Consider the following 18,539-nt stretch of genomic DNA (forward strand, 5'->3'; position numbering starts at 1 on the left):
TGGAAAGGTGGGAAGGAAAAGATAGGAAGAGATTTATTAAAGGATACAGTTGGATAGGAGGAATAAGTTCTAGCATTCTGTACCACTCATGAACCCAAAATATCTTAGACAGATCTCAGTCAATTTAGAAAGTTTATTTTGCCACAGTTAAGAATGTGGCCTCAGGAGATCCTGGTGACATGTGCCCAAGGTGGTAAGGTCACAGCATGCTTTTTTTTTTTTTTTTTGAGATGGAGTCTCACTTTGTCTCCAAGGCTAGAGTGCAGTGGCACAATCTCAGTTCACTGTAGCCTCTATCTCCTGGGTTCAAGTGATTCTCCTGCCCTAGCCTCCCAAGTAGCAGGGATTGCAGGCATGCATCACCAAGCCAGGCTAATTTTTATATTTTTAATAGAGACAGGGTTTCACCATGTTGACCAAGATGGCCTCAAACTCCTGACCTCAGGTGATCCACCTTCCTTAGCCTTCTAAAGTGCTGGGAATACAGGCATGAGCCACTCTACCTGGCCACAGCTTACTTTTATATATTTTAGGGATACATGATACATTAATTAATACACGTAAGATTTACATTGGTTCTACCTGGAATGGCAGGACAACTGGAAGCAGCAAGTGGTGGGAGGGGGGTTGATTGGTTGAAAGAGTTTTCACTAGAAATGAATGTCTGGGTTAAGATAAGGGGTTGTGGAGATCAAGGTTTTATCATTCAGATGAAGCCTCTAAGTAGTAAACTTCGGAGAAAATAGACTGTAATTGTATCTTATCAGACTTAAGGTCTGCCTTGATGTTAGAGGGGTAAAATGAGGTATGTCCAACCCCTTTTCCATCATGGCCTGAACTAGATTTTCAGATTAACTTTGGAATGCCTTTAGCCAAGGGAAAGGGTCCATTTAGATCGTTGGGGGTCTTAGAATTTCATTTTTGGTTTACCGACTATAGGATAACTACCTTTAACACTAATGTATTATATAGTTTCAATAGCTAGGAAGATATTGAATGTTCCCAACACGAAGAAATGATAAATGTTTGAGATGATGGGGATATGCTAATTACAGTAATCTGTTCACTATCCATTACAGGTATTTAAACACCATTATGTACCTCATAAATATATACAGCTGTTACATGTCAATTTTTAAAAATTAAATTATATTTACAAAAGAATTACTGCTTATTAATTTTCTTACCAACATTTTAGATAGTCACATACACATACCAACCTCTCTTTATGATTCTACCAATAGTCAGTTTCTGAGCTAGCAGTGATCCATTAAAGAAATACAGATTTACTAATGAATTGCTACAGAAACTTATAGCTGCAAAACGATAGATATCATTTAAACTCCTAGATTCATTAGTGAGAAGCATAAGTAAGGGGCATTATGACAGAGCAGTTATGAGCTTTAAAAATTAGTTTCCAATTTTGGTAATGAAAGCGGAATTCCAATTGAGCAAACCATTCCACAGATAACAATGACAAAATATAGACAAAATATAAAAGCAACAACAACAACAAAAATAAATAAATAAATAAATAAATAAATAAAAGCAACTATCTGAAGGCATGAGAATATGACCAAAAACATTGAAAAACTGAAGGGGAGCCACTAAGTGAATTTCCTGTTTTTGTGGTTTTCTTATTGCTGATGTTTGTTTTCTTTTATTTTTATTCATTTAATTTTTGGCCAGTTGCTAAACACTGCATAAGAACCTGTAGTCTTACTAGCTTAAGGAATTAATATTCAATTACCCTAAAAATTTTTGATAGGTAGACACAGAGAAGCAAATAGTTGATGGGACAAACAGAGTGCAAATAGTGAAGTGGTAGAACTAAATAGAACCAGACTAGTAGTAAATTAAATATAAATTCGTTAAAAACTCTGGCTAAAAGGTAGGAATTTTCAAGATGGATTAAAATAATCCAAGATCCAACTACATGCTGTCAAAATAAAATGGACTTTAAATAAAAGACATGGTTAGGTTGAAAGTAAAAATGTGAGGCAATATACAAACCAGGCAAACAATAATTAAAGAAGTCTGATGTGAGTATATTAATATCAAATGAAACAGCCATTAAGATGAAGGAATTTAAAGGTAGATAAATTATAATAATAAAAGGATCAATTCATTAAAAAGGCATATAACAGCTGGGGGCAGTGGCTCATGCCTGTAATCCCAGCACTTTGGGAGGCAAAGGAGGGTGGATCACCTGAGGTCAGAAGTTCGCGACAAGCCTGGCTAACCTAGTGAAACTCTGACTCTACTAAAAATACAAAAATTAGCCAGGTGTGGTGATGGGAGCCTGTAATCCCAGCTACTTGGGAGGCTGAGGCAGGAGAGTCGTTTGAACCTGGGAGGTGGAGGTTGCAGTGAGCCGAGACCACACCATTGCACTGCAGCCTGTTCAACAAGAGCAAAACTGTGGCTCAAAAAGAGAAAAAAAAAAGATAATGATCTTCAAAACACATGAAGTAAAAATTGACAAATTTGCCATAGCTGAAGATATTAACATCCCTCTTTCAGCAATTGATGGAACAGCTAGAAAAATCAGTAAAGATGTAGATCTTGAGAAAAGAAAAGTAGCTCAGAGTAGTCTGAGTTATATGAGGTATGCAAAATTTATCAGGCTCAGAGATACTCGAGTATGGAACTTCAGTCATGCCCATCTTATACACCCACATCCTGGGGCATTGTTTAAAGGCATTTTGTTCCTGACTAGTTGCCTCACCCATTACCTTCATGTTCTTGGAATTTGTGATGCAAAGAACAATGTATAGCCAATCAATAACTTATGTTATTTTAATGTAAATTCTTGGTAAACAATTTAGAAACTGGCTTTTCTTTTCCTTTAAAATTGACTTGTAAGTGCTGCTTATTAGAGCATATACTCAGGGCAATTTGAATCTATGCTCACGGGCTGTACTTCTCAAACTTGGCCCAAATAAACTCTCTACTTATATTGTTTGCTCATTTTTTTCCCACTTTAGGTCAACAGTCTGAACTACACTACCAATTGTCTTGACCTAATTGACATTTTCAGAACACTATGCATAACCACTGCAGGAATATTCATTCTTTTCTTTCTTTTTTTTCTCAAACAATAGCATACATTCAATAGAAGATTATGCTACATAAAACTTATGGCATAAGGAAATGCTTATAAGATAATCAGCATACTGAATGTAAATATGTTAATAAGCTGCATTAAAAAAAAGTAGTCATTGTTTCCAAATACTAGTAGTGTGGGGTTGTGTTTGAATAGTGAAATTTGGAACTTTTACCTCTTGAAATGTCCATTATTTTAATATACACAGGACATGTTCACTGAAATAGATGCCATAAAACTAAAAAAAAATCTTAATAAATGTTTAAAGACTAAAGTCTTAAGAAATATGTTCTCTGATCACAATAAAATTAAATTAAAAATCAGTAATTATAAAATATTTTTCAAAAAACTCAAATATTTGAAATTAACCTATTTTTAACTAACCCAGCTGTTCAAAAAAGAAATAATGAAGGTTAGAAAATATTTCAAGCATCCAACAGTACTGCTGTTTAAAAAAAAAAATCCTTTTTTAAAAAAGAAAGTATTCAAGCTGACCAATACTGAACATACAACATATCAACTTTATGGAATGCAGATAAAACATGGCTTACTGGAAAAGTTATAGTTTTAAATACATATATTAGAAGAGAAGGAAGTTACAGAAATAGTAAATTCAGTTTCCAAGTTAAGAAGCTAGAAAAAGAAAAGTAAACTCAAAATAAGTGGAAAAAGGAAATAATAAAGATAAGAACGGGAAAAAATGAAATGTAAAACAATGGAATAAAAAAGAGAAAGAAGTAAAGTAAAATAAGTATAATTTTAAAAACAGAGAGAGAGACACAAGTTATCATTGTCAAGAATAAAAGAGGGTATATCAGTAATGATCCTAAATATAGTAAATGGATAATAAGAGAATATTTGGAATATCTTTATGTCAATAACTCCAACAACTTAGATAACACGGACAAAATCTTTGAAAAAGAGAACTTACTAAACTGACAGAAAAGAAAAAGGAAAATCTGAATAGTTCTTCAACTGAAAAAAATTGAATTTTTAAAAATAAAAAACTTTTCCACAAAGAGAGATCTGGGCTCAGATAGTTTCATTAGTTAATTCTATCAATTAAAGAAGAAATAACACCTGTCATACACAAACTCTTTTAAGGAAATGTAGCAGGAAGCAGTACTTCCTAATAAATAAAATAAATAGTAATTATTTTAAAAGCAGGGCAATATCATTATAAACTGAGAAAATAGTAAGCATTCGAGCCTATAATAAAGCAGGAAAATAAGTTAGTAGGTAAACAGCAGGAAAAGGTACAGAGAGTTGGTTGCATGGTATAATATTTATGCTTTCCTTATGGATTTTAAAAGATAACTAATTATTACCTTTTCTTTCATAACTTGAACAAGTAATACCTTTACATAATAAAGAAAACAAGCAATAACAAATAATGAAACTACAAAATTTACAAGAATATAAATAGTGAAAAGAAAAGCTCCCTCTCCTCTTCATCTCCCATTCTCTAGTCTCCATGACCTTTCCCCAGAGGCCCCCTGTTTTCAAACTCTTTTTAATCTGTACAGTGATATACTCTGCTTGTATGTGTTAATATATGTATGTATTAATATAAATGGCTATCCTTTCTTCCTTGAAATGTAAAATAATTTTAAAATTTTTAATATCTTATTTGTTAAAATAATCATTGGACAATTTTCTGTTTCCTCTCCAAATTCCTGTCTGTTACATTTGTCAAGACAGGTGACATTGGGTAGCCATAGATATTTTTGGGATTTGGCCAGGGGGAAGTTGAGTTGAGGCATTCACTTCATTTGGATTTAGGGGAATATGCTTAGGTGGTTCCATTTGTGATTAGTTAATTTTTCTTCCCAGTTTCCCTGATTGTAGGAAAGTTCTGCAGAAATCCTTCTTCTCACTGTGCTGGCAAACCAGGGAAAGTTGCAGAGTCTGAAGTTACAACATGATGTGAATGTGTCCCATTGTGCCTAGCACTGCAAGTTATGTAAATAGCAGAGAAAAATCAAGCTATACATACTTAGAACATAGTTTGTGAGTTAGTCTTTCAATCATCAGAAATGTAAAACTGTAAAGAAAGGAAATGCAGAGGGGAAAAGCACTATAGGAGAATGCCAAGAAATTAGCTGATTAAAATATAAAGTTAATTTTCTAGATTCTGTTATATTTGTGGAACTGTCATTTTTTTTAAGATTTGTAAATCTGTAAAAATTTTAAGATTTATAATTTGTTCTGATTTCTTCTCATTTTAAATAAACATTTACTTTCTTACCCAATTTTTAAATTTAGAAATTCAAATTATTTTAAAGTAGATCTGCAAAACTGTATAGGCTTCAAGCTACACAAAATTGAATCTTCCCCTATTCTAGTTGTTGTTGGTTTTATAATCCTGCATGTTCTTGTATTTAACAAATTGTTATGGAGTACTTACAAAATGATGCCACTATAACAGACACTGAGAATATATTTGTGAAGAAGGACAGAATTCTTACTCTTATAAACTTTACAGTCTATGGGGTTTCTCCAGGTGTACCCATATAGAAACTCCAGGCAAAGGAAAAAAATTCATAAGTACGCTAGATGATTTGTATAATTAAGAAAGCAGAGGAGACATAGAGAGCTTGAAAAGTCAACCCCACCTATTCCCTGATTCAATTCAGACCATACTCAGAGACATCTCTGTAGGTCAGCAGATTATACAGTATCCTCTGAACTGATTCAGGCCTTGAGTTTCTACAGAGCTACAGACTTTCCTACTCATTTTCATTCATGATTTTATTCAATCTACTGTGAAGCTTGACAAACATTTATTGAAAAGCTACTAGATGCTGTTGAATTAAAAACACAATTTACCCTCTTGATGAGTTAAAATAGGTGGTAGGTAATATCTGAAGATAATTTCTATCAGTTCTTTTCTAGACTGTATGTACATGCTGCTCATACTATCAAGATGTGGGCTCTAAATTCCCTTTTTATTGAATCTGGGCTGGTGGATCAATAAAATTTGATCAACAGAATTTAGCAGAAGTGATGTCTTAAAACTTCCTAGGCAACATGATAAGAATCTTTGCAGCTTCTAGGTCTCATCTTGGAATTCTAGAAAAAAATGCTATCTTAAAAAATCCAACTACACTGAGTCCATGATGTGAAAAAGTTCAAGACAGCCTATGAAGAAGCCATAGGGCAAGAAAGACTGTGGGCAAAATCTCAGCTGTTCCAATGGAGGCACCAGACACATAAGCAAAGAATCCTTCTTGGTTCTCCAGTCCCAGCTGACATTTGGCTGCCACCATATGAGAGAATGCAAGGGAGATCAACTCACAGGGCCGTGAAAATAGCAATGAACTTATTCTAAGCTATTACATTTTAAGCAATAAATAGGTAACTGAAACAGAATATAAAGCACTTTTAATAATGTGTAGTTAGTTCTCTGACACAACAAAGTGAAGAACAATTAGATGGGCAGGAGAAGCACTTATTCTAGCCTATGCAGAGGAGGAAGAGAGAAGAATAAGGAGAGACACAAAGAGGAGGAAGGGAAACCTTTCTGAAGGATGTGTCTAAGCTGTCTTAAAGCATGAGGAAGGAGTAAGTCAAATAGGGAATGTGGAAAATAAGGTTCATTACACCGTGAGCAAGGCCCAGAAGTATGCAACAAAGGCGATACAAATAAATTGATATATTGACATATGCAATTCAGAATTACTAGAACATAAATTTCAGAGTGGCATGAAACAAGGTTAGAAATAAGAATTGGCTCTTGGACAGCTTTGAATGTCATGCCAAGAAATTTGAACACTATCTCATGGTTTCAACTTCATACTTCTCAAATTGTAGAGGCCACAGAGCATGGAAAGCTGCAGGATGAACATGACATATCTTTCTGAAGAGTCTATTATACTCAATGGCAGCAATATCATGTAATATCTTCATATTTAAGCAAACACAAACATATTAAGGTTTAGGATGTCATATTCAATTAATTTTAAAGGTAATTCAAGAGATTTCAAGGCAGAAGGTTATCTGCTTTAAAGGTATTGGACAGCTCCCTGAGGGTATCACCTTACTCTTTTATCATCAGGTCTCTGGGGAAATTTGACAAGGTGATGCTGAGGCACTAAGAAGACACAGGCAGATTTCCTCAGTTCCTGATTCGATCTAGATCTATTGAACTGTGCAACCCTTGCCAACCCCTCATTCGGGGCCCAAATCTTGTCTCTTGAATCACGAATTCCTTACCATGTGGTAGATTTCCCAGAACTAAGATTCTTCCCTCTGTCCTAATGAAAAATGACCACACTGCAGATTTCCATTGCTGCAGTTCACCTATCAACTGATTGGAGTCTCTTGAGATGAGACATCACCCTAAGTTTGCTAAGCACTATGATTTAAATGCTGCCACCCTCTTTGAGGCCAATTCTTACAGCTGAGATTATTTCTGAGATCCTTCTACCATTTCCATGTTTTCTTTCTGACAGCTGTTGAGTTTCCTGCATGCCTCACAAGTGAGCCTGTGCAATACTTAGCAGATGCACAGAATTAGTATTTATTTATAGCTGTATTTTGTAGGAGGATTAGGGTAAACTGAACCACTTCTCCAAGTTTCATTTTAAAATTTGTAATATGAGGGAGTTAAAGAGTTTCTGAGCCCTAAAATTTAACATGTTAAAAATTATCCTAACCAATGATTTAAATATACTGAAAAGTTAGATCAAGATGAGCTTATCAATCTGCTTCTCTCTTCAGAAAAAAAATTCCTCAGAAAAAAATAAAAAAACAAAACAAGTCTCATAACTTTACTAAAAAATCAGAATAGGTACTATTGGCAGACCCGAATTTTAAGGAATCCATAAAAGCCTAAAAGATAGAAGGCACACAGGATCAGACTGATACTCAAAAAAGAATTCCTGCAAAGTTGAGAGTAGACTTGGAATTTTTGCACTCATTAATTCATTAATTTATTCATTATTCATTCACTCATTCATGTACGTATTGATTTAGATATTATGTAAAAAGTGCCTACTAGATGCCAGGCACTGTTTTTAGCACTAAGGATAACACAGTGAACAAAACAGAGTCCCTACCTTCATGAAGCTTTCGATCTTGCAAGGAAAACAGACAAGAAACAAGCAAATAAACAATAAGTGATATATGTTTGATAATGATGATAAATAGTATTAAGAATAAAATAAAGCAGTGTAAGGAGTTACAGTGTAAAGTGGGGAGACAGGAGGCTATTTTCAATAGGTTGGTCAGGGGAAGCCTCTCTAAGGAGGCGACATTTAAACAAAGACCTGAAAGAAGTTTGTGTGCATGCCAAGTGCTCATCTGAGGGAAGAGCATTTCAGGCAGAGTGAACACTAAGTAGAAAGACCCTGATCCAGGAGTGTGTTTGGTAAATTGAGGACTGAGAAGGTCCCAGTGGCCAAAGCAGAGTGAACACTGGAGGCAGAGGGGACAGATCATTAAAGCCTCTGGGAAGGCCAGGGTAAGGACTTAGGGACATAGAATTTTGTTCTAACTGTGATAACATGCCAAAAGAGAGTTTTAAGGCACAATTTGACTTGTATTTTTGTTTTTAAGAGATAGGGTCTTGATGTGTTGCCCAGGCTGGAGTGCAGTGGATTATCTACAGGAGTGATCATAGCACACTACAGCCTCAAACTCTTGAGCTCACACAACCCTCTTTCCTCAGCCTCCAGAGTAGCTGGGGCTAAAGGGATGTACTACCACAATTTGCATTTTTTAAAAAGGATCACTCTTGCTATGTGGCAAATAAAGAACACGAGGGAAGGGGTACAGAAGGAAAGAATTAAAGTAGTCAAGCCAGTTAGAGGTTACAGGAATGGTCTGAGAAGAGATGGTGATTGTTCTAGGGCAGTAACCACAGAAGTCATATGAAAAAAAAAAAATGAGTAATATCTACAATTAACTCTAAACAATTATTTGAACTGAAAATCAAATTAATAAAGTAAATTCTTATCACCTGGAATGATACAACATGGCAGTAGTAGGAGAAAGTGGACAAAAGGAAGTGAAATGTATCAAGGGCAAGACACAGATGCTGCTTAATAATAGGAGTTAAAGAATAATATATGTAAAATGGTGTTTAAAATGGAAATATTTATGAGCAGAAGAAAAATCAGATGTACAAAAAAAGAAAGAAATATCTTAATTTTACAAATGGTAAAAAATAAAAAAGTAGTAAATAATATAAAATGGCAGAAATAAATAAAATAGCAATTATATAAATATATAAATATAATATAAATAAATTAGGTCCTTCTAATAAAATAAAGCTCATGTATAACTGGGCTTTAAAAATCCAGCTATAGGATGCAGTGGCCCATGCCTGTAATTCCAGCACTTTGAGAGGCTGAGGCAGGCAGATCACTTGAGGCCAGGAGTTCAAGACTAGCTTGGCTAACATGGCAAAACCCTGTCTCTACCAAAAGTACAAAAATTAAGTGCAGTGGCTGTGCCTATAGTCCAGCTACTCCGGTGGCTGAGGCATGAGAAATGCTTGAAACTGGGAGGCAGACAGAAGTTGCAGTGAGCCAAGATCTCACTCCAACCTGGGTGACAGAGCGATACTCTGTCTCAAAAGAAAAAAAAAAATACAGCTATATTGGAACACAGTACTGCAACCCCTAGAAACTCAGTGTCAGAATCAACCTTAAATAAGAATCAGTGAGTAGACTTTGGGATAAAGGGCTTTCTCTTTTAGGACCCTAGAAAGTTAAGCAGGGATGTTATGCATATCTGGGCACTGACATTTGTGATTGCTCCTGGAGAAAAGAAATGGAGTGCCGAAGAAAAGGCTAGAAGGCATACTTATTTCTAGCTTCATGGTATACATTTTGTGCTTTTCTGAACTTAGTTTTCCCATGTATTTATTTTTTTCTTTAAAAAAAATTTAGTACATTGTTCACTCAAATAATTAATATTAAAAATAATATTTTGGGGAAGTTACCACACATATACAATTATGTGATTTTTGACAAAGGTGAAATTCAGTAAAGAGTGAATGATTTTTTGAATACATGGTTCTGGATCAATTGGATATCTATATAGAAAAAAATCAACCCTGACTCCTTCCTCACATTATTCACAATATTAACTTGAAATAGATCAAAGATCTAAATGTGAAGAGTAAAACAATGAAACTCTAGAAGAAAACAGTATATCTTCATGGCCTTAAGATAGGCAATGTTTTCTTAAATACAAAAAGTACTAACCATCAAATAAGAGTTTGATCAAATAGACTTCATTAAAATTAAAAACTTCCGTTTATCAAAATACATCATTAAGACAGTGAGCAATAATTTACCGATTCGAAGGATAAAAATATAAAACAATTATTGACATATGACTTGCATCCCAAACATATAAAATTCAACTACAAATCAGTAAGAGAAAGACAGCTCAATGTTTTAAGAAATGAACAGAAGACTTAAGAAGGCCTTTCATAAATGTAGATATTTAAATAGCCAATAGGCAAATGAAGAAAGATTCAATATCATTATTTGTCAGGGAACTGAAATTTAAAACGATACTCAGATACTCAAAATCAGCACTACTACTTCTATATATTGTTGGTGGGGTTTAAAATGGGTACAACCACTCTGTTCCTTCCATTTCTATATCCCTTATACCCATTAGCAAATTTTCATCCTGCCTCAAAATTCCATTGCTTAGCACAAGGTGATAGCTTTTTTTTTCTTCATACATAGCTTTTCCTTTCTAGTTCAACTGCAAATACCAAGCACATAATAAAAACTAAATGTATAAATCTGTACCAGCCTCCTTCCTTGTCTGTTCATCCTATCTTTGCTTTTCTTGGTTCCTTACTAGATGACAAAGTGACCTGTGTTTCCTTACTTATCATAAAAAGAGACTTAATCTATTACATCCAGTTTAATGGCTAAATGATTTGTATATTGATGAGAGACTTGCTAGGAGAGAGTACACATGGAAAGCTACCCCAAAACCAAAAACTTAATTTTTTTTTATTACTTTCAAGGGACTTTGTATATACTAATTGCCTTATAAATGAAGAATGAACTTGACATAATAATAGTTAGACAAAAATTGAAGACCAGAATATTTAGGGAAGTGAAGTTGCTCTCATATTCTAGGTATGACAAGATATGACCCTCCAATTTTGTCTGAGTGTCGCTTTCCCTTTATTTCATCATAGGTAACATGTTTTCTTTTTTCTATTATTGATATCCAGAACAGCAAATTAAAAAAAAAAAAATCCACTCCTCTTTCTCTTTTCCCTCATAGTCTTTACACATTGAAATCATTGTTTTCCATGGCTAGAGATTTCCTGCTATCCTCTCTTCAAAAGTAGTTTGTGCTCTTCCAACCTTTTCTCTACACAGCATCCCTACAGTCAAATCCGAACTTTCAGGAGCCAGTGTTACCTCTTAGTCTCAGTGCTTTCAGGAAATTCACTTTCAGGAAAAGGATTTGATAGAGAATTCACTTTTTTCCACAGGTGGCTGCTTTAAGGAATTGTCTTTTAAAATTTTTTAAATTATGTTTTAAAAATAAATTTCTGATGGTGGAATTTAAAAGTCTGACAAACTAGTAGAGGGATGCTGGTTGGATTTTTAGGTTAGTAACCTTCCCTCTAACCTTCCCTCTGCCCCTTATAGCTACAACACAAGATCTCTTTTCCAGTAAAGCTAGTTCTGTTTTCAACAGACTACAAAGTATAGCTCTCTGATCTGCCCTTAGTCCCATGTAACTTTGATCTATTTTCTTTCAGAGGTATCTCCTTCTCAAAAAGCCAGGAGGAACTGGCAAAGAGTTGAAAAGAGTTCTTTTTTTTTTTTTTTTTTTTTTTTTTTTTTTTTTTTCCACCCAGTCTGAAATGACCTAAGTTGCAAGGACTGGGTGATCTCAGTTTCTTTGCAAAGTACAAAGTGTTGTTTTTCGTGGTTGGTAGTAAACAAAGAACAGAATGCATCATCGGTAACACTTAACCAAAAACAACTCTTCAGTTTATGACTTATTGCCTAAATCAATGGCAGTTTACAATGGACTTGTCTGTAAGTGGAGACCCTGAATATAATAAAATGTTCACATCACGACTTCTGTAAAAAGCATTAGCAACTAAAAAAAGCCAATCATTGCTGCCTTTGCACTGAGCATGAAGGACATTTCTACTGTTTAATAAGAAGAAACATAATCTCGATAGTTTATAACACATAGTGTTCAAAAGTTATAAACCTATTGCTTTAGCATTTTAAAGTTAGAGCCTTAGTATGGAAGGTCTGTAGGCCAAATAGATCAATAGCATTTTATATAATGTTAATATGTTATCATTATTTAGGCTCAAATAAAGATTAATAAGGGAATCCCAAAAATTAATAGCCAAAGCAAAAAACTTATGAAGAGACGGTAGACTCAACTCTTTGTGGTAGGTATAGCACTCTTTGAGGCTCTCATTAAATACAAAACCTGCTCATTTTGTCTCTTTGTATAAATAGTAAATACCAAATAAACATCAGTAATTTGGGGTTAGCATTAGCATCCCTGTACCTAAGTCAAAATTGGACCACCTAAAAATAATTATATACTTCCACCCTCAATTTGCGTCTTTGACATAGCTTCTTGTGACTTACACAGACACTTGAAATTTGGCATCTACAAGTAAACAATGAATTTACCTAAGGAACTGGTGGCCATGGCCTAAGGAATTAGTATGACGAAATGACTAAGGATGTTAATAACAATACTTACAGCTACCATATATGCATAAAGTACTTACTGTGTTAAGGACTGCATTAAGCCCTCAGTGTATACTAGCTCATTTAATCCTTTCAAAATTCCATAATGTAATTATTATTCCCAATTTACAGAGAACAAATCTATGGAAAAATGAGATAAAATCGTCCCTAACATTGCAGTTAGGAACTGCCAGAATTTGAAACTAGGCTCTCTCGCTCTGAAGTGACATTAGTAGCCACCTGAACTCATTAAATTAGTCAGTTATTTGTTTTTTCATGAAATATTTTCAAATATGCATTACGTTCTCAGCACTGTGGTAGACTCCAAGGCATACATGAGTGAATGATATCAGATATGGTAACTGCTTTCATAGAATATAAGGCCTAGCAGTCAACCTGAAGATTAATCAAATACTTACAGAAACAAATGTAAATTTGCAAAATGACTGGTATACAAAGGAGCGATGTATGATGCTATGAGACTCAATCAGGGAGATTAGGGAAGGTTTTGCTGAGGAACTGACATATGCACTAGATACGAAAGATATGCAGCCTTAAACTAGACAAAGGAAAAAGAAGAGATTTCAAGGCAGAGGAAACACTGTGTACAAATTCTCTGTGGTAAGTGGGAATAGAAAGAGTGCTAGTAATTGATAAAAGGCCAGTGTGAGGTGGGATCAGAGAGTGAGAGAAAGAGTACAAGACAAGGCTGGACAGGTTTTATAGGCCATATTAACTTATGTCTTTGTCTTATTTTTTCAAGCACTGAAAGATTTTATATTATTTTATTATTTTTATTCTTAATTTTTTTAGAGACAGAATCTCACTGTGTCTGCCAGGCTGGAGTGTAGTGGCATGATCATGGTTCATTGAGGCTTCAAACTACTGGGCTCAAGCAATGCTTCTACCTTAACCTCCTAGTTGCTAGGACTACAGTGTTGTGCCACCATACCCAGCTAAATTTTTTGTTTTTTAGAGATGGGATCACTCACCATGTTGCTCAGGCTGGTCTCAAATTACAGGGCTCAGGTGATCCTCCTGTCTTAGCCTCCCAAACTGCTGGGATTACAGATGTGAGCCACCGTGCCCAGCCCAAGCACTAAATATTTTAAATGGAGGACATTTCATAAATAGGTTTGTATTTTGAAAAGACTACTCTAACTTTAATGTTGACAATGGGATGGAAAAATATCAATGAATATGCACAAATGAATTAAAAGTTTATTGTAATAGACCAAGTGACAGATGACTGGACTCAAGTGAAGTGAATTGAGTCAAGCTATCAGAGGCTTGATTTTTTTAATCATAGAAAAATCAATAGAACTCTCTTGCAAAATGATCTAAGCCAGTTTGGTCACATGTAACTGTTTTGTTCTTTTTGACAGATAACGGTAGTCACCAACTGTTGAATGAAAGGGTTGGCTATTAAGTTACAATAAAACAAGACTTGGACCACATTCTACTGTACACACAAACATTTAAAAAATAGAGCTGGTGTAGTGGCTCATGCCTATAATCCCAGCATTTTGGAGGCTGAGGTGGGCAATCACTTGAGGTCAGGATTTTGAGACCAGCCTGGACAACATGATCTGTCTCTAATAAAAACAGTTCTAGCCAGAGCAATCAGGCAAGAAAAAGAAATAAAGAGCATTCAATTAGGAAGGGAGGAAGTCAAATTGTCTCTATTTGCAGCTGACATGATGGTATATTTAGAAGACCCCATTGTCTCAGTCCAAAATCTCCTGAAACTGATAAGCAACTTCAGCAAAGTCTCAGAATGCAAAATCAATTTGCGGAAATCACAAGCATTCCTATACACCAATAACAGACTATCAGCCAAATTAAGAGTGAACTCCCATTCACAATTGCTACAAAGAGGATAAAATACCTAGGAATACAACTAACAAAGGATGTAAAGGACCTCTTCAAAGAGAACTACAAACCACTGCTCAAGGAAATGAGAGAGGACACAAACAGATGGAAAAACACTCCATGCTCATGGTTAGAAAGAATCAATATTGTGAAAACGGCCATACTGCCCAAAGTAATTTATAGACTCAATGCTATTGCCATCAAGCTTCCAATGATCATCTTCACAGAACTGGAAAAAACCACCTTAAACTTCATATGGAACCAAAAGAGAAAATGCATAGCCAAGACAATCATAATCAAAAAGAACAAAGCTGGAGGCATCATGCTACCTGACTTCAAACTGTACTACAAGGCTACCGTAATCAAAACAGCATGATACCAGTACCAAAAACAGGATATAGACCAATGGAACAGAACAGAGGCTTGAGAGGCAATGACACACATCTACAGCTATCTGACTTTTGACAAACCTGACAAAAACAAGTGATGGGGAAAGGATTTCCTATTTAATAAATGGTGTTGGGAAAACTGGCTAGCCATGTGCAGAAAGCAGAAACTGGACCCCTTCCTGACACCTTACACTAAAATTAACTCCAGATGGATTAAAGACTTAAACATAAATCCTAACACCATAAAAACTCTAGAAGAAAACCTAGGCAAAACCATTCAAGACATAGGCATAGGCAGGGACTTCATGACTAAAACACCAAAAGCAATGGCAACAAAAGTCAAAATAGACAAATGGGACCTAAAAATTCCAGAGCTTCTGTAAAGCAAAAGAAACAATCATTAGAGTGAACCAGCAACCAACAGAATGGGAAAAATTTTTTTGCAATCTACCCATTAGACAAAGGACTAATATCCAGAATCTACAAAGAACTAAAACAGATTTACAAGAAAAAAAAAAAAAAAAACATTCAAAAGTGGGCAAAGGACATGAACAGACACTTTTCAAAAGAAGACATATGTGAGGCCAATAAACATGAAAACATGCTCATCCTCACTGGTCATTAGAGAAATGCAAATCAAAACCACATTGAGATACCATCTCACACCAGTTAGAATGGCAATCATTACAAAATCTGGAGGCAACAGATGCTGGAGATGATGTGGAGAAATAGGAAAACTTTTACACTGTGGTGGGAGTGTAAATTAATTCAACCATTGTGGAAGACTGTGGTGATTCCTCAAGGATCTAGAAATAGAAATTCCATTTGACCTAGCAATCCCATTACTGGGTATATACCCAGAGGATTATAAATCGTTCTACCATAAAGACACATACACATGTATGTTCACTGCAGCACTGTTTACAATAGCAAATACCTGGAACCAACCCAAATGCCCATTGATGATAGAGTGAACAAACAAAATGTGGCACATATACAACATGGAATTTAAGCAGCCATAAAAAAGATGAGATTGTGTCCTTAGTAGGGACATGGATGAATCTGGAAACCATCATTCTCAGCAAAGCGACACGAGAACAGAATCAGACTCTGCATGTTCTCACTCATAGTTGGGTGTTGAACAATGAGAACACATGGACACAGGGAGGGGAGCATCACACCCATGCGGGGGCGCTAGGGGAGAGATAGCAGGGGGTAGGGAGGCTGGAGAGGGATAACATGGGGAGAAATGCCAGAAAAAGGTGATGGCGGGATGGAGGTTGCAAACCACATTGCCATGTATTTACCTAGGCAACAATCCTGCATGATCTGCACATGTACCCCAGAACCTAAAGTACAAAAAAAAAAGTAATCAAATAACAAACAAACAAACAAACAAAAAACACAACAATTAGCCAGATGTCATGGCGTGTGCTACTCAGGAGGCTGAGGTGGAGAATCGCTTGAACCTGAGAGGCAGAGGCTACAGTGAGCTGAGATCGTGCCACTGTACTCCAGCCTGGGAGACAGAGCAAGACTCCATCTCAAAAAATAAAAATAAAAAATAAAAATAAACAGTTATTGACAGGGAGTCATAGACACAACAATTCATATAATCTCTTCAATAAACTCAATTATCATCTAGCTTTTTCATGTATTAGTTATCCATTGATGCACAACAAATTACCCCAAAATTTAGTGACTTGAAACAACAATAAATATTTATTATACCACAGTTTCTGTAGGTCAGGGATTTGAGGGTAGGCTAGCTGGGTAGTTTTCATTCAGGATCTCTCATGAATAAAGATGTTGGCCAGGGCTCTTGTTACCTAAGGCCTGACTGGGAACAAACGATTTGCTTCCAAGGTGACTCATTCACATAACTGACAAATTAGTCTTCACATCTCCAGAATATTTAGTTACCCAAGTTAGCTCTGTTTGATATGGGAAGAAACTATAAAAAGAGATGAACACTAAGGATCATTGGTGTTAGGTCATTAAGGGCCAACTTGGAGGCTGGCTATCATATATGGCTACAACATGTATGAAAGGTTCATTTAAGGCAAACATGGTAATATTGAGGCAGGATTTAGGCAACCAGAATCCATGAAATCAATAGCTAGATACAGCAAATTTTAGAAATCAAACCTTGGATGCCATTCCTGAGAATAAAGATTATGATACTTACTAGATTTTTACACCCCATTCTGGAAAGGTAGACTGTCTAAAATATATTAGCCAATACATATATTTTGAACAATGCTAATTTCACCAATGTAAACACATTGCCATGTTGCTTATATTCATTTTGCTAATTAAAAAAATTATAGTGTTGTTCAAGATAAGTATGACTAGAGCACTTGACATAGCTTTCTCTGGAGTGTAGCCTTTTGATTAATTATTTTTTGATCTGTTGACCTCGTGATCCACCCACCTTGGCTGGGCATGGTGGCGTGTGCCTGCCGTCCCAACTACTCGGGAGGCTGAGGCAGGAGAATTGCCTGAACCCAGGAGGCGGAGGTTGTGGTGAGCCGAGATCGCACCATTGCACTCCAGCCTGGGTAACAAGAGCGAAACTCCGTCTTAAAAAAAAAAAAAAAAAAAAAAAAGAATCCTTTAAAATTGTGTTTATTTTTTGAATGTGTTACATGCACATGGCACAAAATTCAAAACATTCAAGAGGTTTTACAGTAAAATATCATTTTTCCCAGATTTCTAGTCAACTATAATATGCTGTTCTATAATATGACATAATATTTCAAACACCCATTGTTTTAGAGACATAACTCCTTATGATTATGACACTATCGCATGGCTGTATCATATCTTTTTAATCATTCATGTTAAACTTTTTTGCCATTATAAATAATTTTATTATAAACTTCCTTAAAAACATAACATTACAAATATATTTTAGGTTATTTCTTAACGTAGTTTCTTAGAAGAAAATTGCTGCATTAAATAGTATAGCTTGTACATAATAACTTTCCACAAAATTACTATTTTATGTTTGCACCAGTAATATATGTTTATGGTAAATATTATTTTTTCCAGCTTGTTAAATGTCTAAAGGTATTTCACATATGCTGGTGCCTGTCAATATCATACAATTAAATGTAGTGTTTTTTTTTTTTTACTTTTTACTAAACATGATGCCTTACAGTTAATATTTGTTATATTTTATGTGTTTACAAGTTTGTTTTATTCACCAGATTTTAAACTCCTGCAGTCCCATATACGTATTCTAAAGCCTAACATAGACATTTACACAGAGTAGATATTCCATAAGTTTGTGACATCTAAATGAGTGAATAAACATAAAAATCCTACTAGTTTGTTAGACTCTGCCTATATTGTCATAGACTCTCAAAATTGTATTGATTGTAATTATGCCCATATGCCCAGAGTCAACATCAAACTGTTCCAAAGTTTGGAAAAAATACTATCCTTCCTGAT

The sequence above is a fragment of the Saimiri boliviensis genome, chromosome 1 (assembly GCF_048565385.1).
Source record: "Saimiri boliviensis isolate mSaiBol1 chromosome 1, mSaiBol1.pri, whole genome shotgun sequence".
NCBI classification, from domain to species: Eukaryota; Metazoa; Chordata; class Mammalia; order Primates; family Cebidae; genus Saimiri; species Saimiri boliviensis.